This window comes from Manis javanica, chromosome 13, assembly GCF_040802235.1.
Source record: "Manis javanica isolate MJ-LG chromosome 13, MJ_LKY, whole genome shotgun sequence".
NCBI classification, from domain to species: domain Eukaryota; kingdom Metazoa; phylum Chordata; class Mammalia; order Pholidota; family Manidae; genus Manis; species Manis javanica.
Window position 1 is genome coordinate 69,955,515 of NC_133168.1, and position 23,438 is coordinate 69,978,952.

General features: G+C 43.8%; 2 protein-coding genes across 5 annotated transcripts in view; both read left to right on the forward strand.

The window, feature by feature from the left end:
• Window positions 1-23,438, forward strand: part of SCAF8 (SR-related CTD associated factor 8) — a 187,847-nt gene that overhangs the window by 158,079 nt on the left and 6,330 nt on the right. Inside the window, exons 22-23 of one of the 3 annotated variants that reach the window (XR_012124328.1) lie at window positions 11,595-11,683; window positions 22,523-22,564. The gene's annotated coding sequence lies outside the window, so the exon portion shown is untranslated. Of the gene's footprint in view, window positions 1-11,594; window positions 11,684-22,522; window positions 22,565-23,438 lie in introns of those variants that run through there. The other 2 variants (XR_005062696.2, XR_005062690.2) reach the window with 2 other exon arrangements.
• TIAM2 (TIAM Rac1 associated GEF 2) overlaps window positions 1-23,438 on the forward strand; it is a 279,674-nt gene that overhangs the window by 36,903 nt on the left and 219,333 nt on the right. The window contains exon 2 of one of the 2 annotated variants that reach the window (XM_073219792.1): window positions 11,595-11,683. The gene's annotated coding sequence lies outside the window, so the exon portion shown is untranslated. Of the gene's footprint in view, window positions 1-11,594; window positions 11,684-23,438 lie in introns of those variants that run through there. The other variant, XM_073219786.1, reaches the window with a different exon arrangement.

The following is a 23,438-nucleotide window of genomic DNA, read 5'->3' on the forward strand; positions in this document are numbered from 1 at the left end:
TGGCAGATGAACTGCAGAGGATCTCCTCTTCCCTTGCATACTTGAGATGAACCCTGTGGTCTAGACAGACTGAGTTGCTTGCGAACAGAGTAAATTGCTTCTGTTCAAATAAAGCAAGGCCCCCTTCTCCAAGGAGCATTTTGTCACTACTGGAACACGAGGCTGTCAGGGTGCTGGAGGGCTCTCCATGTCCAGTGTTTGATTATGCTGATGAGCCCTTGAGTTTGAGATTGGAGGTTTACCTGTACAGCTAAGGGACACTTCAAATCAAAGACCCATTATCTTAAAGTCACCCACTTCAAAACCAGATGGTGGTGTGCTTAGAGCTGCTTAAATAGGATTATCATAGCAAGGAGCGGCCTCACTCTCCTGGCACCAGGCCAATTGCCCTTCACCCTGCCACTTACCAATTCCCCTGAGAAGGGGATTTTTCAATTTTCTGCAGTGATCAGGCAAACAGTTTTCCCAGTCTGCAGAAAAAAATGGATTTGAAAATTGTGGATACTCTATCAAGATAATACAGAGTGGTTATTTAGGTTAAAGCATCTTATGATTCTATATCAATTAAGGGACATATGTTTGTGGAGACTGGGTCCTCTGTCTGGACTGGTCTGGAAGTAATTCTTGTTTCTAAGTTAATATTTTCTTCATTCAATCTAAGCCTTATTCTTTTTTCTACTTAAGAGGATCTAGAAAATAGAATATCTGCTATCCAACTCTATGCAATATGTCAAAATAAGGGTATATGAGCTTAAGTTGCCCCCAAAAATCAAATTAAAGAAACTGTACATATTTAGTGGTTGGGAGGAAATATCCAAGATCAAAATGTATTTTGTTAGGCAAGGAGAAGTCCTCAAATGTACTGAATAAATAGGGAGCTGGTTTCCAATAGACTTTTATATGTACATCAGTAACACACATGACATAAAATCCCACCCAGGGAAGGAGAAAGTCAGATAAACATTAAAGACTAATCCATGGAGAGGAGATAAGAGTGAGTACTCAGATAGTCTATAGAATCTTCAACCCACCTGCCCTGAGACACAAGGGTTTCCCAGTCAATTCTTTTATTTTTAGAATCAGGGTTGTGATAAATGCAATATTTGTTTATTTTGTGCAATATGTTTCACACCTATTGTACTTTCTATCTGGCTTCCTCAGATATATTTGTAACTACCTGATGCCAAAGAAAGCCTTCATGTGCCCCTTAAATTCTTGCTGGTCCCAGTGGCAGGTCCCCAAATGGAATATGGCATTTTTCCATTGTGTCTTTACTGAAAGAAATAGAACATGAAGGAAGGACTTTTCATGCCAGTCTCTCAAAAGACCCTGCCTTTTCCCCCTGACTTTCATTACTGCTGAGAGGATGAACAGGAGGAAGGGGGAATGTATGGTATCATTTCAGAAATAATAAGATAAATCCTGCTAAGGTAATTCTCTTCCCATGATTTAATTACATCTTCCAAGGGGAAAACAGTATTTGGAGCCTACTTATTTTGCTGCAGTAGATGTAGGAAAGGGGGGAACATGGTGAAAATTTTTTTCACCTTTTTCCTTCAAAATGTTTAATGTGTCTAGAATCATGGCATTTTAATGGAAAAAGAGCATAAGACTCAAGTCATAGAGGCCATTAGTTATTAATTTTGTGACCTTGGGTCTCTTTGGACCTCAGTTTCCTTGTCTGCAGGCTGGGGAGTGGAGTCCTGCCTCCTGACGTTGCGGCAGGGAGCACATTGCAGGTGAGAGGCTAACCAGGTGATGGGCTGATACAGGTGAGAGGTTTGGAGGATGGCAGAGAGGTTGGCAGACAATCCTTAGTTACCAGCCTTATCTGCAATCTGGAAGTCTTCTTTCCACTTAATTAAGGCTTCTTATCACCTGTTTTTCTCTTCCCAAATTTTGGACCATTATTCCTACGATAGCATCTTCCTGCTTTCATTTTTTTCTATTTGCTCTTTCACTTGATTGGCCAGCTCCCATGTTTTCCATTATTTACCATGCACCCAAGCTGTAAATACAGCTTATTCGTATTTATTATATTTGTATTTATTGTTATATTTCATCTCCAAAACTATCTTTAAACACTTCACCATACCTTCCTGTTCTGCAGGATGGGTTTTTCAGGTTCGCTGGGCAGTTACCTAGTCTGAGCGTTCTGTAGCTTCGTATTTGGTGCTGAGACCCAGGATTGGAGTTCTGGTTTGGGAGCTGGAGTCGAGGATGTTTCTGGGGCTTGTTGGGACCTCTGCCTTCCCTCCCTCCTCAGAGCAGCTGAGCAGAACTCCTGCCTTCTGCAACAAACCTCCTCCTGCTGGAATCCAAAGCTCCGACTGTTTTAAAGCTCCAAATGACAGTCCGTTCTCAAAGAATTTTAACAATTGATTTGTTGTAAGACGTTCAACCGGAAAGTAGTCTCAACTTTCATTGCTTTCACTATTCTCATGGTTGAGGGTTGATGGCCTGATTCCTCTTTTGAGGATATGTCTCATTGATGTAATTCTAAAACAATCTTAAACCCACAGATTAAGAACATGTGTTTCTTCCTGTCACATGTTAAGAGAGACTTCATTTCATTCTGAAATCTCTATTGAAGAATGTCTTAAAGCAAATTGCAGCTTCACAGCTATATTAAGTATGAATTATATCAAGTCTGAGTAGAGCAACCCAGAGTCAGACCAGGGGCCCATCCAAACTAGAATTCTTCCTCTGACAAAGGCCAGAGGGTGGGTGGAGTAGGGAGTGTGATAACGTGGAAAGATATCTTTCCTCTCTCCTATATCAGTCTCAGAATGTCAGGAATGTTCTTCAAAGCTGATCTGTCAGCATGACCTATGCCAACTCCTTGAATCTGCTTACATTGTATCTGCTGCCTCTTGGGACATAAGTTTCATATTTTTATTATCTACAGTAGTACAGTGCTTCCTCTTTTTGTCCTAAAATTACTTCTTTCAAGCTTCACGGAATGCCTCTGCCTTCAGGATTTGGAAGCGATGATTCTATCTGTGTTTGTATTTTCTCTGTTCGGCTCCACTTGATCCTGGGGGCTTTGATAGTATCTGTTCAGCCTTTGTCTGTTAAGACAGAAAAAGCTAGTTTTGGTTCCAAAAATGGGAATTTCAAAGGAGCCTTCCTCCATGCACCAAATAGCTTTTGAGCTAGCATGCAGTGATCCTGGTTATGGAAATGCAGGAGCCCATCGCGGTGTCCGTCAACAAAGGGTTAAGCGTCATGGACAGCATTAGGAGAAGTAAAAAACAGAACTGATCCAAAACATATAACGTATACTCCAAAATAAGCCAGGCTCGCCCCTCTTAATGGGAGCACTGCAGACATGCCAAAACCTACAGCTAGTCAATTGTATACATATGGTAAGACTTTTCATACCATTCTAGGTTTGCTACCATATGATTTTAATTACATACAGACTGTAGCTGGAAGAAAGCATTGGAATTAAATAGAATAAAGTCAAACACAAGCCCTTTTATAAGCAGCCCAGGTTTAGGTTAGGATGTATGCAAACGTTTGGAGGACAGTGAGAGGCATGTGTGGCTTGGGGGACACTGGGGAGGAGACACGACTCATCTTCAATCTGGGGACCCAGTGGTTTATCCGGGAGGGGGGAGTTTACAGAAACGGCGATTAGATGCCTTTTGCAGTGGAAATTTATGCTGATACTTGCACCTTGTTACCCCCATTCTTCCTGCCCCGTGCAGGGTTGCCGCTCCCAGGCCAAATTGCCATCTTGAGTTCAGTTTGAAAGGCTGAGGGGTTTGGCTGTGTCAGATTGGTAGTTTACAAACATTTTTTTCCCTCCTAACCAGACCTTATTAGTCTGTGCTGCTTGTTTCTCTGAAGTTAACTTTACATAATGAATTCAAATGCAATGCTGTTTACTTCATTCAAGAGAAAAACAGGAAGCAAGTTTTGCTTGAGGTGGGCCTTGGCTGGGCAGAGAGGAAACCGCCTCTCTGGAATGTGCTTTTCTTGAGCTTTAACAGCATATCTTTGGTTTTCTTCATAGCTTCCCAGAATGGCTTTTCCATCCTGAGGGGCTTTGGGTAAGCTGCTCTGAATTCCAGCTTTCTCTTCTGTGAGATGGAGGTACACCCCAGAGCTGACTTACTGAGGTTGGCCTAAAGGCTTCAGAATGCACAGCCTGGCCCAACTGCAGACCCCACACCGAGAGCCTGCTCTTATGCCGGAGGACACCAGGTGGAGTTAGAGCAACAAGGAGGGCAAGTGACACTCCGGTTTCTGGGGCCCATCTTACAGTCACATCAGGCCATTTCAAGGAAGTCCAGGCATGTGAAGCTCTTCTACCCCCAGAATCCATGGAACAGGAGGCAGAGTACCCTGGGTACCCCAGAGCCACAGCGAGGACCCCAGTTGTTGGGGAAGATACCATGCTCTCCACCGCTGCCGCCTTTGGCTGGGGGAGGAGCAACAATTTCCACATTCTGGCCCCCAGCTCACTGGGATGGCGTGTGTCCATGTCCATGTGCACCTGCCTCTTTGTGTGATTATTTAGGAGCATTTAGGTGCAGATGCCACTCTGCAGACATAAACACTGTGGTCTATTTTCCTATTGTTTGGGCCTTGGCCCAGTAATTTTTTGTGGGAAAGTCACCAATTTTAGCCTAGAGGGAGGAGTTGTGGCCTAATTGATTAATTATTTAATGTTCCTATGAAATAAATATCTAAGTACTGAAATGTCTCCATTTGGGGGAAATGGCAGTACTATCAGGGAGCTAAACATAGCCACTGGATTATTAATTTATCGAGGAAGTTTCCACTTCTTACCCTCTTTTGCGGGATAAAGACTAAATGAATAACTCTAAAGTTAATTTCACTTAAGTCAAAATGGCCTTTTTAAAAAAACGGGCTGTTTAATAATATGTTCAGATATATAAAAATTATATCTACCAGTCAAACAAATTAGTTTTCCCATATTTAAGAGAAAAGGAAGGAAAGAAGAGAATCATTGGTGCTTGATTTCAAATATGGATTCCCGTTTCTTCTTTCATACTTCTTCCGGTAGCCTTAACATATTGGCCCCAGGCAAAGTTAACCACTTTTAGAAGCCACTTCCGTGAAACCCAGATTCTTGTTACCAAACTCGAGTGAAGCACGAGACATGGCAGTTGGCTGCAGGGGCTCTTTTGCTGTGCAGGGCAGCCTGAAGAATCAGCTTTGTACCTAGAGAGCTGCACCCCTTCCCTATTGCTCCTCCTCCACCCTCCCCTGTTGAGACCTCACATTGGTACATAACATTGTGTACATTTAAGGTACATAACATACTGATTTGATATATTAATATATTGCAAAATGATTACCACCACAGCATTAGATAACACCTCCAACTCACTGTGTTTTTAAGTGGGCACAATGGATTTTCACTGAACGATGTATGAATGGATTTTGGTTAGTACTAGTCGTCATTTTAGCCCACACTGAGGAGCTGATTGGACCATAAACTGCTCATATACCACAGTGTTTTGCTTGGATTTTATTTCTTGGGGAACATAGAACCATTAGATGTTCCTAAACAGAGGAGTTTACCCGTGTTTCAGAATTTCATTCTAGCTATAATGTGACAGACAGACTGGTTTGGGAGAAACTGGAAGTTGGAGGACCAATTAGAAAACTACTGTAATGGTCCAGAGGAGATATTTGAAGGCTTGGGAGGGTGGAGACTTGAGAGAAATTTATAGGGTATAATTAGAATCCAGCCTGTACTTTTGGTGACCCATGGATAGTGAGGAGGGAAAATCAGAGATCACCATTGACTAAAGTGAAACTCAGTCTGCCTTTAAGGAGATCTACACTCAAAGATTAAAAGGAAAAGAGATTATAACACTTAGACACTAAACATAATTCACTTATTGATGTTGGTTTAGAATAACCAAACTTGGTGAATAAGATTGATTACCCAATAAGATTTACATGGCCATGCAATAGAAGGAACTAATTTATATAGAATATGTAATACACATATTACTTTTATAATACATACAATATACAATACACAAGTAAAGAGTATATTCTGACATAAATATAATCAGGGCTGCCACAGGCAGCCTCACAGGTTGCACACTGCACAACTCTAGGGGGCAGCACAGTAGGTCACCCCATAAAGTTACCATATGCCCCTCTTATCCTTAAGTACAACCTATTCATAAATGGTTGCTCTTAGCAACACATAAACAACATGTTTAGGATGGAAATTTGATAGACTTACAAGGTTTAATCATCTAATGGAAGCCTTTCTATGGCCAGGCCATTAGTATTAGAAGTGTGATGGGTGTGGGTGGGGGGTGTCTTTCATGTAGAAATGAGAGAAGTGTTTCTTTTTTTAAAGGATTTGGGAGAGATTATTCTCTTCAACCCTCTTGTGACAGCAGTGGGGTAACCTGGCTTTTTGTTGGTGGTTATGTTTTCAAGCCTTGCCGCGTGTAATGTGCCCCATGCCCTGGCACTCAGTTTCTGTGTCTTGTTCCAAGTGAGTAATGCAGAATGATGCTCAGCAGTTGGGAGAGATGGAGTCATAGCAGCAGATGAAGAAAATACAATCCCTGCTATTCTTTTACAACAACCGCAGGTTGCTTCAAAATTTGTGTGGATTTTGCTCATTTGCTTCGGGGTGAAACAGCTTCAGACCGTGACAGATGAGAATGTAGGCTTGGTTTACTCTCCGCTGCAGGCTGCTGTGGCTGGGGTTTCTAAACCGTCACAGCATTTCTTCATGGCCCAACACTCAGCATGGAGGGTGTGGGAGGCTCTGCAGAGAGGAGAGGAGAGGCACATCTTCCTGGAGGTCAAACAGCCAAGGCCAAGGCTAATGGAAGGGCAGGAGCCTTGGTGGTATCCGAGTGGCCTGGACAGCTTGGAGCAGCAGACAGTCCCCAGATACTCAGGCACTTGGGACCCTATAGTCAGCTGCGGTCTGCATGGCGCCCGGGCAGAGTGCAGGCAGTGTGCAGGGCCAGCGCTTCTCAGCACTTAGTCATCTGGTGGAAATGTGGGGCTGCCCACTCCAAGGCTCTGCATTTATTTTAAAGAATGTTAGAAAGGAAATATATTGCTTACCATCTTCCTCCCTTTTTGGGTGCATTTGTTGTGATTGGAAGCTTTTCTAGTCCACATGGCTGTGGCTGTCCCCCCGCCTCTTTGTGCTCCTATGTTAAACAGCCCTCTGTGCAAATAAACAGAAAAGCGTGAAGTATTTTACTCGGCTAGAGAAAAGGGAGCCAAGTTAGGCTCTGAAGTCGAGTAACTGCAGATCATGTGCTCGCAGTGCGCTTGCCTTTCTCACTGGCGGAGCGGGGCCAGGAGGTACAGCAGGGGCCGAGGCCAGCCCCAGATATTCTGCCCTGAGTGGGACAGCTGACCCTGGTTTGTTATTCAGTGGACTTTACCTGCAGTTTATGTTGACCATTCCTTTGCGGGGAGGAAATTTTGAGCTGCTCTGAGCTTGATTTAAACCTAAAAGCAAGAAGTAAACCGAGCATTTGGGGTATCATACATTTTACAATTTAGTTCCAAAGTTAATAAAACTGCCATCAGCTGGCACAGTAGATTAGACCTATGTGCCATCAAAAGTATTCTGAACATATTCCCAGACAGGAGGAGACAGATAACTACCTGAGGCCCCCCAGTGACGACAGAGCATCCCTCGTGGTCTGACCTCCCTGTGGGACAAATGCAAGGAGGGTGGGCTTTCATCTTTGTTGTTCTTTTTGTTTAACTAGACCTGAAAATAACAAATAATTGGTCATCGAATTATTAGTTCCCTACTTCAAACAAATGATTTCTTCATTTAAATCCCTTTAGTTTAAAAGATACAGAAAGCCATGCTAATCAAGTGTATGACTGAAAGACTTACTGCAAGGGGTGTAACACCCAAACCAAGTAGTAGGATTTTGCTACTGTCCCAGGATCCTCTCTTCATATCTGCCCCAGGCACAGGCCGCCTTCGATCCCATAGGTAACAGCTCTTCTGAACTTCTATGGTAGTCACTGATATTTTAATCTTGCCCATTTGAAAATATTCAGTAGATCTTTTAATAGTTTTTAAAACTGTAGATATCTGTTCTACCCCCTTATGATTTATCTGTTGAACAATCTGTAAGAAGAATACAGTATTTAAATTCTACTAGCAACCCACTTACTTTAGTTACCTCTTCTTGTGTCAAATATCATCTTGAGACTTTTTCTTCTGGAAACAAGGTGGTAACACCTAATTTTAACGGCAGCATAGCAAAACCTAAAAATAATTTAAAAGGCGAAGAAGTGAGAAAACATCTTTTGAATGTAGACTAGCAATAGAAAGGATGAGGATGTCTCCCTGAGGTCCAGGGAGAGCTTTTCACCCTATGATCTGTTGATTATGTGATATATGTGATGATCATACATATAATCCTTTTTTTATGTATGATCATCTATATTCTGGACAAAGAACAGAAAACAGCTTATGGCTCTGTAGGATCAAGCAAACTAACAACCCAAATCAAGAGCAGGACTAAGAGTTAAAATATAAGGGCTCTGGGATCATGGGGGTCTGATTTTTACACTGGCTCTGCCACTACATGATGCTGGGCCAGTCACCTCTGCTCCTGCCTCTTCAATCTGTACAGTGAAGATAACAGGACTTATTTACTGATCAAAGTCCACCTGCACTTCTTTTATGAAGAACAGTTATTTCTTAAATTCTCCACCTTATTATTAATGTTGACCTTTTAAATGTCAGTTAAACCTTAGTCCTTGGTTTAAAAATAAAGATGCATGTAAAACCACATACTCAGGAGACATCAAATACAATTTCATCTACTTGTGGGCACCACTTCAAATTTTTTATATAATGATAATTTATCAGCACTGATAATAATAACTAAAATGGTGAATACTTGCAGAATACCTCTTAGTTCAGTGAAGCTCTTTCACATGAACTAATTTGTTTATCAATAGAATAAATCATACCCTAATTAGTTTTCCTCCTTTGAACATATGCTGGTATAGTTTCCTTAGTCATAACCTACAGGGAAAGGGAACTTATCAGAGGCTATTTTTTTGTACAGTTCTGTCACACATGATGAGTGAGGAAACACAAACATCGATGTCTAGTCATTTTTCTCTGCATTTCTGGGGCTGTTTATTTTCTAGAGTACATAATTCTTGTTATCATAAGTCTGTACAGGGAAAAAATATGGATTAAATAGCAGATAGGATAATTAATCTTGACATCATTGCTTTTTAAAAGACAAGTATACACTAACCAAATCACCAAAATAGCAATGAATTTGCCCCGAGCTACTTTTATGTGTGTAGTTGCTGTGTAGTTGCTTAAATCCCAGGTCAGAGAGGCTTATGACAGGAACAACTAGAGTTACTCTACAGGAAGATTTTTTTTTCTCTTGCCTTGAATCCTTTGCCAGAAAGCCAAGAAAATCTCTCCACAGGGCAGCCTATTGGATTCCCACAAATCCTCGCCAATAAACACGGTATCTAGAAAATGTCTGAAGGAAGTTCTATTGAAACAGAAAATATGGTAACTATGAAATCCTGATAAGGAGATCACAGTGATTTGACATCTCAAAGGGGACACTGCTCTTGAGATTAAGATCATCAAAGGACCTCCCCCCTTGGCTTCCCGTCTCCAGCCTTCCAGGCTCCGGGTGCTCTCCTGTGCTCTCTGGGCCACAGCTCTGTGGGAATTCAGTCCGGACCAGCTGGTGCTGGTGGACCTTCCAGCAGCTCCCACAGTTGTAGTAATTAGGTCCTGATTTGAGTTCATCTTTGTAAGATTTTAATTCTCCTCGAGCCTGGCTTCAAGTGCAAACACAACCAGTGTCATTGCGCCTTTCCATGGCTTCGTAGGTCCCCACTCTCTTCCCCAGGCTACTTCATACCAATCTTTTTCCAATCTTTCTACCTCTGAACAATAGATTTGGGCATCCCATCTTTAAAAGACTTCTCCCTGGTGAGAGGCCAAATTGTCCCAAGCTCACTCTGGAGCCAGGCGCTAACCAGTTCTCGGGCAGACACTTCCTCTTTGCTCCTACCATTCTGTATGAACTTCTAATAGAGCCCTTGCCACCCTGTTCTCTAACTCAACAGCTTCCACACTTTTTTTTCACTATGATGTACAAGAGGAAATATATTTTGCACTGCAAACCAATACGCACATATATATGACTGATACAGATATATAAGCATATATCCATATACACTTCCTTACCTTTACTGCATGCACACAATTTTCCACTCTGTGCTTTCTTGTTCTGTTTTATTTATTTGTTCATCCGTTTATTTTTAATTCTGATCAAGGCCCACTAAATTAATTTCATGGCCTTCTGATGAGTCACAAGCTGCTGTCTGAACGACGCAATGCCAGTGAATGTGCCTGGTTCCTCCTCCCCCATTCCGGCTAGACTGTGACCTCACTGTGTGTCACGGTGTGTCTGTTTCTCCTTTGTATACTCAGCACCTACTCTGGCGCCTCGCATGTTGCAGATGCTCAGATAAATACTCGTTGAATGGAAGAACTCAGCCGGAGTCCATGCCTATGCTTACCTTGTGGGGCAGTTGTGAGAACTGAATGAGATCATGTATTTAAATCAGAGAACGCAGGACGGAGCACCAACAGATGCCCCATTAACATGTTTCTTTCAGGTTTTCTAGATCTACCTCTCCCTTTAATTGACCATCTGACTGAGCTGCAGTTTCTTCAAGTGTAATGAGAGGTTTGAACTCATTAGCCTAAGGCTCCCACCAGCTCAAGGACTTTAAGACTTTCCGAGATGCCAGGGAACCAAGGACAAATTGCCCTTCAGAGACAGACTGAAACGGTGGGAAGGTCACGGGCGCAAGTCTTTTTTGTCATAGCCTGGTCAGACTCATTTCTCCATGTGAAGTAGAAGGGTAGTAAATTATTATTAGCATTTTCTTTGAGAAAAATGAAAATTGCTTCCACATTTTAAAAGATTTTAAAATAAGTTTAAAGCCAACATGGAATTTAGAGCATTTTGTGAATCAAAAGTCTTCTAAGAGCTATTATTTCACAACCACCTAAATTAAGTCTGGTGCAGCAGACAGAGCTCTGAGGTGCTTCTGATTCCACCAGGGAGTGGCTGCTTGCTGGGTGCTGAGGCTCCCTCACCACATCTCACTCCATCTATGAAAAGGAAAATCCCACTCATCTCCCAAGTTCTGTGATCCCAGACAGGAACTATGACATCTTAGTTTTGTGTTTGCTAGAATGTATTATTAGCTAAAGAGGTAATAACATTCTGATACAACATGCCTGAGTCAGGTACGGTGCCTGAAACCTCTTCTCTCTGTAGCTGTTTCTTGCTACCACCTCGTGGAAACTCTAAATGATGCTTTTAGCTGGCCGGAGAGCCAAAGGAAGGAGATAGATTATCTGTTAGCTGTGTGAATTAAGACTCAAAAGTCAAGCTTTCTGCATGAATCATTTCAGTAGTTTGTTCAGAATGATACTTCATCTTGTCCCTGAAATGTAAGCTTTTCCCTTAATGTGGTGTGAATTGATAATTCACAGTATGAGTGATTTAATGAGCCTACTTGTTTTCTTCTAGGACAGAATGACTCAGAAGATAAAGGAACTTCTAAGGTTAGCAGAATATGAAGTCTTTCCTCTTCATCGATCCGGATTACATTAAAGAAGGTGAGTAGTGACTTCCACCTGCCACCAGCTGGTGCCTGCATGTCTTCACAAGTTCCTAATGTGCAGGCTGTCCTGAACTTAGCCAGGGTGATTAGGAACACCTCACCTGCATGGGACCCCTGTAAATGCCTTGGTATTAAATTCAGGACTTTTTCAGATGTCCAGGAGAAGTAAATGCTTGGTGCTGTGAGGTTATTAGGGGAGTTCTTTGCCACCAGCTCAGTAACCAGGAGGCTTCTCATTTCCTGCCTCTCAGCACTGTCTCCTGCAGATAGTCTGAGGGAAAAGAAAAATCAGATAATAAGTTCTTAAGTTGAAAAGCTGTAAGTTCTTAACTTGAAGAACTGTCTCCTGCAGATATTCTGATGGAAAAGAAAAATAAGTTAACTTGAAAAGCTAAGTTGCTCCCAGAAATGTCAAAAAGGACTCCCTTACCTTTGTTGTTTTCAAAATAAACATATATTGAGCTTCCATACAATTCAGGGGCTGTCACATGGTGCTTGTATACAGACAGACAGAAACAAGTTTGTGTCAGAAAGGGTCTTCTAACTCATTTGTTCTTCTTGCTCACCATCCACCCACTGCATTTACCTCCATGCCTTACTCTAGGGTCACTACCTTCCATGTAAAAATAAGATGCATGCCCAACCATATCCTTCCCCTGGGAATGCCCCTAAGGGCTCCTGAAGGATTAAATCCAGCCCAATCCGCACCCCACTCCTCAGCCTCCTCTCTTTACACCCCTTCCTCACCCCTTGGACCCATCATCTGTTAGGTCCTCCTTTGCCTTTGCTCTTGCCCTTTTGTCTGGTGTGATCTCCAACCCCTTCCCCTGTCTATCTTCAAGACTTACTCATGTGTTATCCCCTCTGGGCAGCCTTTCTGAGACCCACCATACCAGGATGCATGCCCTCCCCCATGCCCTGCCCCTGCCCCGTGTGCCCTGCACAACCCCTGTCCCTACACCCACTACATCATGTCCATATTCCATGTTTACTGTTCCCTCCCTCCAGCTGAACTAGGCGCCCTTATAGGTCAGGGACTTCCTCATTCTTGAGGCAGTTATAGCACAGTAGTCAAGGGCACAGACCCTGGAACCTTAGTACCAGGTTCAAATTCCAGTCTATTCATCTACTGATTGTGTTACCAAAGGCTCCATCTCTTATCTTGCTTCCCTCCTCTATAAAATGGGGGTAATAAAAATACCTTCAGAGAAGGGTTTGTGTGTGAGTTAATATGTGTGAAGCACTAAAGATAGTGACATGCAGGTGGCTAGAGCTATACAAGTGTTGTCTACTATTAATGCTCATCACACTGAAGATGAAGCTCAATGAAACTGTGCATTTTTCCTGAAGATAAGAGCCATGCAAACTGCAACCATGATTTGTAGGTAATAGATATTTTCTGGAAATTGTAGAATGTTTTGCTAAAGGAAGTTGAGTGCAAATATAGCATTTTGTGAAATCTTAGGGGTTTCTTTGGTTATTTGTCATTAAATAGTAGAATCTCCAGGCTAGGCAGGCATCACCACCACTTTGGTTCCAGATGCTTCTAAGCTTATAGGTCTTTTGGAGGTTTCCTTAGCTCTTGCTACATTGTCAGTTTCTTTAAAGCCTGTCTTTGTCCATTAGGCTGCTATAACAAAATACCATAAACCGGGTGGTTTATAAGCAACAAACATTTCTCAGAGTTCTAAAGGTGCGAAGTATAAGATCATGGTACTGGTAGACTCAGTGTGTGGTGACAGCCAGATTCCTCAGAGGCAGCGCCTTCCTGCTGTGTTCTCACATGGCAGGGGGCAAGGGGGCTCTCTGGGGTCTCTTATTAGGGCACTAATTCCAGTCACGAGGGTGCCACTCTCATGGCCTAACCCCCTCCCAAAGGCTTCACTTCCTAATACCATCACCTGGGGGGATGAGGATTCAACCTATGAATTTGGGGGGGACGTGAACATTCAGACTGTCACACACCCCCTTCTGTACCCTAACAATATCCGTGCCATGTAAAGACATGTGCAGTGGCAGGGGGGTGGTCCCCACAGTGCTCTCCAGGGTGTGAGCGATGTGCTGCGGAAGGAGCCTCTGAGCCAGAATCTCCTCTACTCAGAAGACGTCAGAGTCTGTCCCTTGGCCAACTCCCCACTCTTCTCAGCAGAAGTGCTCAGATGCCACTGGACTCAGCTGTGACAACCTCAGTCTGTGGTCTGCTTGTGGGGAGGGGGGAGGAAGTCGCTGCTGCCCATCTCTTTGACGTGACCACCATGAGCCCTCACCCAGGAGCCGAGGGCCACCTGCTCTCTGTGCACAGTCCCCCCCTGCAGCACGAGTAGCCATCCCGGCCCCGGACCTGCCTGCAGAGAGGGAGCCATGGCCTTGACACCGGCAGCAGCCCGTGGAATTCCAAGGAAGGCAGTGCTTGGCCTGGTGCCCTGCAGCTTCCCTCTGCGCTCACAGGGGCTTCGGACACAGAGGAACCGAGTGTGGAAATGTGCCTGTTAAAGTGTATGATGCACGCCTCCCGGAGAAGAGTTGGAGTGTGCATTTCACATGTGGCATGTCAGTGACACGTGCAGGGTTGACGGTTGACCTCACCTTCCTTGACCCTGCTGTTTCCTGTGCTCCCAGACGGCGGGGTCCGCAGCCTCTGCAGCTGGGACTGCGCGCCTTCCCTCCTCAAGCCTGTGCTCTGCCGTGTGCCTCCTCAGGCCCTTCCCTTCCTTCCCAGGCTGCCACTGTCCCCACGCCCTCTTCTTCAGGAAGCCTTCTTAGCTCCTGGCAGGGCCCTTGCCTGGACCCTCTCCCCGAGCCCAACACATGGATTTGCGGTGTGCTCAGGAGCTCTCCCTTGTTCCTTTAGTGACACATTTTCTCTTTTCAGAAATGTCGCAGCAGGGGTGACCTCCAGATTTGAATGTTTAGCCCTGACCCCCTCTGCCTTAAAATAGCCATCTGGACATTTCAGCTTAGGGATCTCTTCAAATTCAGCGTGACCAACGGTGTCTTTATTTCCCCCACATCCTCATCCCAGTGTCTGTTTGGAGGGCATCTTTTTCCGTCATCTGATCTCTTAAACTACAGCCAATTTTGACATTTTCTCATGTCTTCCATCCCCTTGAAAGTGTCACCAAGTTTTGTGACGAGGTTTTCTCCCAGAACCGTTTAGATTTGTCTCCAGTCTCTAGGCTTCTTGCCTCCAGCAATAGCTTCTGTCAGGGGTCTCACTCTGCTGCCTGCTGGCCAGACTGAAGTATAATTTTTCATATAACTTTCTGCTCAGAAACCTTAAGCAGCTCCTTCGGGCCCATGATGGGTCAAGTCCCGGTTCTTCTGCCCAGATTCCAAAGCCCCATGTCACCTGATCCCAACCTACCACCTCTAACCAGACATTTGGAGCACCTGCTGTCTTCAAGACGCTGGCCTGGGGCCCCAGGGCGTCAATGGATGAGGAAGGTAGGCCCCCTCTTCCAAGACCTCCCAGTGAGGTGAAAGATCAGAGGTCAAACGTGCAAAACTCTAATCCTAACATAGGTGCATTGTATGCGGCAGCGTGAGCACCGTGGTGCCCGGAGAAGAGAGCCTCGGCTCTGGCTTGGTGAGTCACTCTCTGTCAGTTTGAAGCAGAACAGGGTTTCTTGAGCCATTTTGTTAACCGCAGATCTAAACAATTCCTATAAAACCGGATTATTCAAAATAACTTTTCAGTTAGAAAAATGTAACTACTTTCCCCCAGCAGGTTGATTTTTGAGGTAGATTGATAAGGGTGTATCTCCTTTTCACTAATTTTGGGGGGGTAATACTTTGCCCAGCTTTCTATTTTTGAAAGAGCTCTTAAAACTTCTTGCTTTGGGTAACTATTCCATTGAATTTTTTTTTAATGAACATCAAGATGGTCTTCTTGGAGAGTTAGCTGTTTTTGTCAAATGCGTAAGAAAGGTTTCAGGTGAGGTGAGATTCAGAGTGAGTGTTCCACTCCTTCTGTGAAATGCTCTAATTTCAAGAGCGCCCGTGGGCTGCTTCCTGTGTGACCCTCCACCCATGAATTCCAGGCAAGAACCTCTGTGAGCGGAGACTCCCATGTGAAGATCTCATGCCGAGAGAATTCCATTCCGGTGGCATTTCACAACCTGTGCTCGTGGTCTGGCATTCAGGAGACCCTGTTGTTTTTGGATAAGAAGAAAATGTCTCTGTGACCTTGAAACTTTTGGTCGGGTGGTTCCTCCTTCTATTCACGGCTGCCCGTGAATCCAAGATAAACCATTTTCCCACACCTGCTGAGACACTGCAGCTCAAATATTTGATGTTTTATTACCATGTTGTTAAGACTAGTCTCCTTATTTGCACTGAAAAATTCTAGAGGGAAAGCATTTGGGCATATATTTGCATGGGTGCCGAACTCACACTGTGGGCACACACCCCTTTTGTTACCTTTGAACTCTGAGTGAGATTTCAACAGTGTGCAGCTGGGGCAGATCCCTGCCTTTGCACTGGGTCTATACACTACTCCAGCCACCTGTAGTTTCCCCTTACTGATCATCTGAGCCAAGAGAGAATAAGCAAGTGGCACCCCCACCCTGCCCTATAGGCAACCCCACCTTATGAACAAGTGCATGCTTACACGCACACACACATGCCTGCACACACTTGCTCCAGTCCCCCACTCCTGAACATGCGCACACATACTTAGGGTTTGCAAAAGGCTGTCTTCAAACATGCACTGGATGCCCACACGTAGAGCCCAAGTGAGGGAAGACAGTGCACGCTGAGCGATTCTGAATGTGGCTCTCGTTCCTCTTTGTACTGCTCTTTTCCTTCCCTCCCTCCCTCAGCCAAGACGTCCTTCCATGAGGCCTTGCTTCTCATGGCTCCTGCCTTCCTTTCTGTCATTGTCTTTTCTCCCTGGCAGCATTCCAGCCTGAGGGATCCCTTATAGGGATGCTACTGTGATCTGTTTGTCCAGAGGCCTGGGCAGTGATTATTCTGAGCCACCCACACCCTGCCTGCCTCTCCCTCTCATGACGAGTGGCACCCACAAGTCCATGGAACCATTTGACAGGAGAGAGCTAAGGCCTGGATAGGGAGCCCCATCATGCCTGTAGTCTGACCAACTGTGCTTTTGGTACTAGGAGTTTGCTTTTGGCTGGAGCCAGCAACTGATGTGGTACCATCAGATTCCACTGAGCTACAGAGGGCCCCTTCGGCCTAAGACTCAGTGACCAGTTGAACCACTGAGAATATGTAAGAACCATATGATCCTACAATCATGTCTGGTTTTCTTTTTCAAGTTTTAGGCAAGTCATTGTGCACAAAAACCACTGGGTGAGTGTGTCCACATTTGCACAAAAAGTGTTAAGTCATTATTGCAGAAAATGTGGGACCTGGCCAACAGGATCAGATTTTAATAGGACGTGGATGTGCACAGATATTGTGTGCATAAATGGATGTGCACGAAAAGGAGGAGAAGAGTTAATAGCCAAGGCCGAACGTGGGGAGACACTGAGGACAGCAGGAGCCTAAAGAGTGTTGGTTTGCAAAGATGCAAACAATGGTAAGAGGGATCTTTAAAACTATGCTTAGAAAGAAGAAAGTGGGACTGCAGGGTAATGAGTACCTTCTGCTGGAGGAATCAAGCATGGATTGGGTGGGTGGCCCTGGTGTAAATATCATGGAAGGAATTTAGTGGGCAAGGAAGGGTCTGCACAAGTGACCCCTTCAGCCCTGGGAGTCAGTGATTCTATGAGATGTTCTGTAAGAGGTCCACAAATGGGCAAGAATGTGAACTAGTAAGATAATTCTAGACACAGAAAGACTGACTACCAAAGGGTTATCAGTAACTGTTGCTTTTCACTGAAAATGTTTAATGTGGCTTCCAAAATTATAGAATTTATTCCAGAGTTTATTCTCTGGGAGAATCTAATTTGTTCAGTGTGCCCCATTGTTAGCTGGTAACACTCTGCCCTTAAATAGCCCCTTTCATCTGTGAATCTCAAAGAATTTCATAAACATTAATTAGTTCTCACATTGACCTTGAACTTACTCGCACACTTTTGAAGTGGACAGTGAAAGATTTTTTTATTCCTAGTCAAAGCCAAAATACTGAGATGGTGTCTCCTGGGTGTCCAGCTGCTGGTGGGTAAGACTCTGTTTCTGATGCTGAGATGAATTCCAACTGCCTCTCACCATTTATATCAGGGAAATTTCTAGACTTCTAATAAGTGTGTGAATTTGAGAACTGTGTATCCCTCTGGCTTTACAAATTTAGAGTTACCTTATATACTGGGACATGCACAAAACCAGAGCTGTCTGGAAAGTTCATCGCCTGTTGTGCAGCCCAAGTCCCTCCTCCCCAGCCCCAGTCACCACTTAACCCTGTTTACCCAGTGACAGAATTCCTCTGGGGTCTGAGGTGCAAGGAAAAGAGCACCCATTTATTACACCCTTCTACTGCCTGCAGTTCTGACTACAACACTGACATTTTAATACTGGAAATGCACGTTCACCCCTCCCCCCTGGAAGCTGCATCCCATCCTCTGGTCACCTGTGCTCGGCACTGCTCCTTACACTTCCTCGGGCACCACCTTCCCTCCTCAACTGGATTATGATCTCCAAGAGCTCATGTCCAGGTTTCTTCTTCATTTCTCATCCTCTGAGCACAGACTCTGAATCTGTCCTCTGTCACTGCTTCTCAGTCCCCCTTCAGGGCGGCACATGACGGGGCTGCCCGAGTCCTCTCAGTGTTTGTGGTTGCAGCTGCCCAGAGACAGCTGTGGAGGCCTTGTCAGCAGTGATGCCGTCTGGCTTGCTGATCACATGGATGAGGGGCCGGCAGATTTACACCACTGAGTTCCTCAACCTACTCCAGCTCGGCTTCTTGCAAATGGCATTTCCCAGAATCCTAAAGATTTGAAGAAAAGTTGGCTGCTTGTTGAAAAGTATGCTTTTCAATACTTGGATTACCTAAAATTAATGCTGAAGAATGCAAGATTTATTAGCAAAGCACCATGTCTTCTGTGCCTGATGGGGCTCAGAATGTGCGCTTTAATCATTCATATGACAATTTTCTGGGATGAGCGCTTGGCACTTACTTGCTACAAATCAGCGTCCCTGTTCACAGACGGCAGAGCTAGGACACTCAGGAGGCTTTGAAATGATGGGTGCTCAGGACCAGAATGACTCCGAAATACTGAAAAGACACCAAGCCTGGAGCCATTTCCAGATTTCTTGAATTCCTCTTTAAAACCCATTAGCAAACCTGACCTGGGAATTTCAAAACAGTGGAGTGAAAGGAAGATATCAACCTATTTCCTGGACTTTAACTTCATGGCCCTGTGACTGCAGTGGAGAATCCACTTCTCAGCCGTGGCCTTGGGGACCATGAATGATGACCTTTGAGACTTATTAGCTCAAATCCACTCTTCTTGGTAAAATGAATGTGTGCAGAGTACATATAGGTTTCTTCATCCACTTCATTCAGGTTGTCCAAAAAATTGAATTGCTTAATATTTCACCTACATATTTTTTCCTTATTTACATGAAACTTGGCAGACTCGGTGAATTTTATTACAACTGTGTTCAGAGTCCAAAAGTCATTTCATAGTATATATTTCAAGTATAATATGGTTCAGGGTCTGAATTAGGATTATCTTGCCAACTTCTTTAGGTGTTAGGCAATGACTGGGTATGGTGGGTGATGCCACATAATTTGCAAAGATCATGTAGGTTACCACCAGGTGGTGTTTTTTAGATAAGTGTAATTGCAGCTATCCTATAGGGGTTAGTTATTGAGTTTTCTGTTTGTTTCTTCATATTTTTTCATAATAGCCACCTGTGTTTCTTAGGGTGAAAACAAAGGGCTGAGTCGAGGGAGCAGCAGACTTGGGAAAGGGCCAGTGCCGTCCACAGGAGCCTGTGCTAGTTGGTTATTTCTTTGAGGTTTTTTGATCCTTTTATTTTCACAAGAGACCATCAGAGAAAGAAGGAAGGAAGGAAGGACGGAAGGAGGGAAGGAGGGAGAGAGAAGAAGAGAAAAAGAAAGAGAGAAAGAAGAGACAGAGTCTCTCAGTCAGTCCGTCCAGTCCTGTAAGCCGCCTCTCTGAGCAGAGTTGAGCTCAGGACATAGCTTTCCCTTCCAGCCCCACCTTCCCCTGTGGCTGCTGGCAAGGCCACCAGGCCCATTACAGATGGCACCAGGGGAGGGATGCAAGTGTGGACCTTCTCATTTCTCATGGACTTGTGTGGAGGCCTGTGTGGGGAATACCCACACTGGTTGCCAAGTTAAGCATTTTCATAGTCTGAGTCACACAGACAGAGCTTTGCTTTGTGAATACAAAACAGACAAGGAAAGAGCAAAATGCCAATCCTGGAAGGCAAGGAAGCCATCATCGTTATGAGCCATTACATGTACTCAGGATATTCCTCAACACCACTCTTCTGTGACTCTGTTTTGTGTAAGGATAATGCAAAGCTCCAATGATTAGGGAATATTATCATCCCCTCACTGTTTTCCTTAAACCTTACTGTGAAGCTTAATGGCACAAACCAGTATGAAGTTTGGAAAGTCTGTGTGTTTGTCATTGGGGTTTAATTAAAATACACTAAGCCTTGCAGAAACTTGTGGTTTAGAGTAATGGAAATTTTAGGGAATCATAAACATAGCCTGATCCCAGGAAGAAAGGTCAGATTTCCTCTGAATTTCTTGCCTTATTTCCTCCCAGACTTGTAGTTGACTCCTTAAACATATGAATTATCTAAAAAGGTATTAATCAAGTTTATAATTACAGATATCTGGTATTTACTTATACAGGGGCATTATCCAAATGTTCACACTATTTCATATTCCTTTGTATTGGGTTAATTTATAAATACTACCTACTATGCGCAAAGCAAATGGGAGGTGCTAGGGATACAGAGACTAGAATGGCCTGGCTCCTTCCCTCATGGAGCTTCTTAGTCTGTGGTATCCCTTGGTCTTCCCATCATGTCAGGAGCATGACAATTGGTTTGGTCTTAAGAAGTGAACTTGACTTTCACCAAGTATCAAATACTCAAGAAAAATAAATGATTTTGCACACAGCACTTGCCACCGGCATACCAGTACATATAGTTGCATATGCATCTCTCCTAATGATGATATCACAGTGTCTTCAAAGCCTGATGTACACGTTCCTCCCACTTGCCAAGCTGCCTTCCAGCAGTCAGTGGAACTTTCCGGGCATGTTGTTGGGAGGTGGGTCTTGGCTGAACTAAGACACTTTAGAACAGGGTTTCGCAGTGTGCAATTTCTGTATCCAGATCATCTGGATGTGTCTGTAAAAATTCACATTCATTAGATTCACTCTAGGCCCTCAGAATTAGAATCTCAGGAGTTGGGGTCAGAAACGTGCATTTCTAACAGGTACTCCCCATTCATTTTTGTGCAAAGTAAAATTTAAGAACATTTTTTCTGAGGTGTTGTTGTCAAAATCAATGCAAAAGTAGTCAACCGATTGGTCAAACCAAACAAATTCAATGTCTGAAGTAGGTCTGTGATACGTTTTACTTGGCATCTTATGGTTCCTTCCCACCAAAGCAATATATAATGATATGATATAATTTATGTTCAACTGACTGTGCCAAGGGCCCTTTTTAAGTTGTTTTGATTCCCCATCTACAAATGGAGGGTTGGACTTAATGATCCCTAAGGACCTTTTTAGTTACCATCAACACTTTAAGCAGGTACCTGCAGCGGTGGCCAGGATTTCTATCCTTTCCTGTCACACACCCTCTCACATACTTCATGAACATTGGCCACCAGGAGATTAAAGGCAGAGAGAAAGAAGAAATAGGATTAGCACACAGAAACACTGAATTATGCCTTCAGACTCTAATTATGTTCCTCTTCCTATGAGTAACATTCTCTCTTCTGTTAAATAGTAATTGAGTTCATCAGCTTCAAGTCATTCATTCATTCATTAACTCATTTGTTGAACACTTAGGAGTGCCCAGTATATTCCAGGACATGGCTACATGTTGAGGATGTAGACATGCACAGTTTCATATCACATGGTTTTCCATCTAGTAAAATCAGTACACTTTTCTCCAAATAGACTATTGACACCATTTTCAATTCTAGGCTCCTCCCCCTTCTGAAAGAATGATGTGGAAAGTATTTTTAAAACATAAAAAAAAAAAGACTAAGGGTATTTTTTTTGCAACATATCTAATTGTTCAAATTTCAAACCTGCATTTTTCAAAGACAAGTCTTTCACAGTCATATATGACTTTCGCCTACATGAGTAAACAAACTTACAGCTGTGTCCCATGTTTTAGCCTTTCCCATTGTCCATAATTCCCAAGAACACATGGAATTTTTTAAAGTTTTGAACTGCTAGCAACAGAGGCACGCATGCTCATTTACAGCATCTTCTATCTACCATCTAAGTGTATACTGATTCATTTCCTATTTTTGTAAAGAACTTTCAGAGGATGACAGTAAATCTTCAGAGGGTGGTAGGTGAAGACCCTTCCTTTCAAAAGAATGTTTCAAATTACTTTTCCCCTAATTACGTTGGAACATTTTTAAAGACAATGTTCATGAAAGGATTACTGTATTTCAAAAATTCTTGCTCTGTTGATGCGATTTGAATGTTGTGAACAAAGAGGTTGCCTGGATTTAAGAGCTTCCACCAAAGGGAATGAAAGAGGTATTTGGATTTTCTTCATGATCAATTTTGCATGTAGGAGAGAACTCCGTCCTGAGGTTGCTTTGCTCAACTATTGCTCATCTCACACGATTTGAACAGATTTTTATTAAGGTTTACAGGTGAATCACCATAAAGAGTATGCAAACTTTTTTTTTCCCCAGGAAGACATCAAAAGACCCTGCTTCTTTTGTATGAAGAGGCCATGAGTGCGTGTTGGAAGGGGAGACTCCCTCCTCTGTTCCAGATGTGAGCTGGCATTGTGTGCCCAGCCTCCTGCTTAGCTTCAAAAGATCCCTCTGGGCTTCCCGTGTTTCCATCAGAGAAACCTCATCTGGCTTGATCACTAAGTTAAAGTGACGCCGAAGATTGTTCTTACTTCATCGTTTGCATAAAGTAATACCCAACCTTTTTGCACTGTGGGTTTAAGGGCAGGCTGACCCACCACGTGACTGTGAGGGGCAGGAGCACCTCCCATCCAACGAGGCAGCCAGAAGCATTTATTCCTATACGCTGGGCAGAAATGTGAACTGACAATTACGTCCTAAAACAAACTGTCGTGTCTGTGAGGAAGAAATACCACGGCTGCAGCAAGACGCAGCTCTCAGAGCCCGGGTGTGGAGGCTCTGTGCAGGCCGCGCGAGAGAGCCTGCCTGCTTGTGGCACTCCTTGGAGCACGTTATTACACGTTTCCTGTTTCTGATTCAGGCCTTGCAGAGAATTTCCTATGAAACGGAAATCCTGACTGCCCTTTGCTGGTGCATTCTCACTATGGGGTAATGGCTGATTTCATGTAATGGAGGCAGCTTTCCCAAAAAGACTAAAACTAGACCTCTGGACAAAGTCGGCGAGCATGTGTTGGGGGGATGCTTTGGTACAGAAGGCACAGTTGCATCTTATTTTTATGAATGCCTCACACTTTCCTAGAGAAATGCAACAACCTCCATCTGCTGTGCAGCATGATTTTTAAAAGGTGGCCCAGGCCAGTTTATTTTTATATTGAAAACTCGCATCCCTCAAACCTTTGAGAATTCTCAGAATTCCATTTATAGAATACATTACATGATTATTACATGTAAC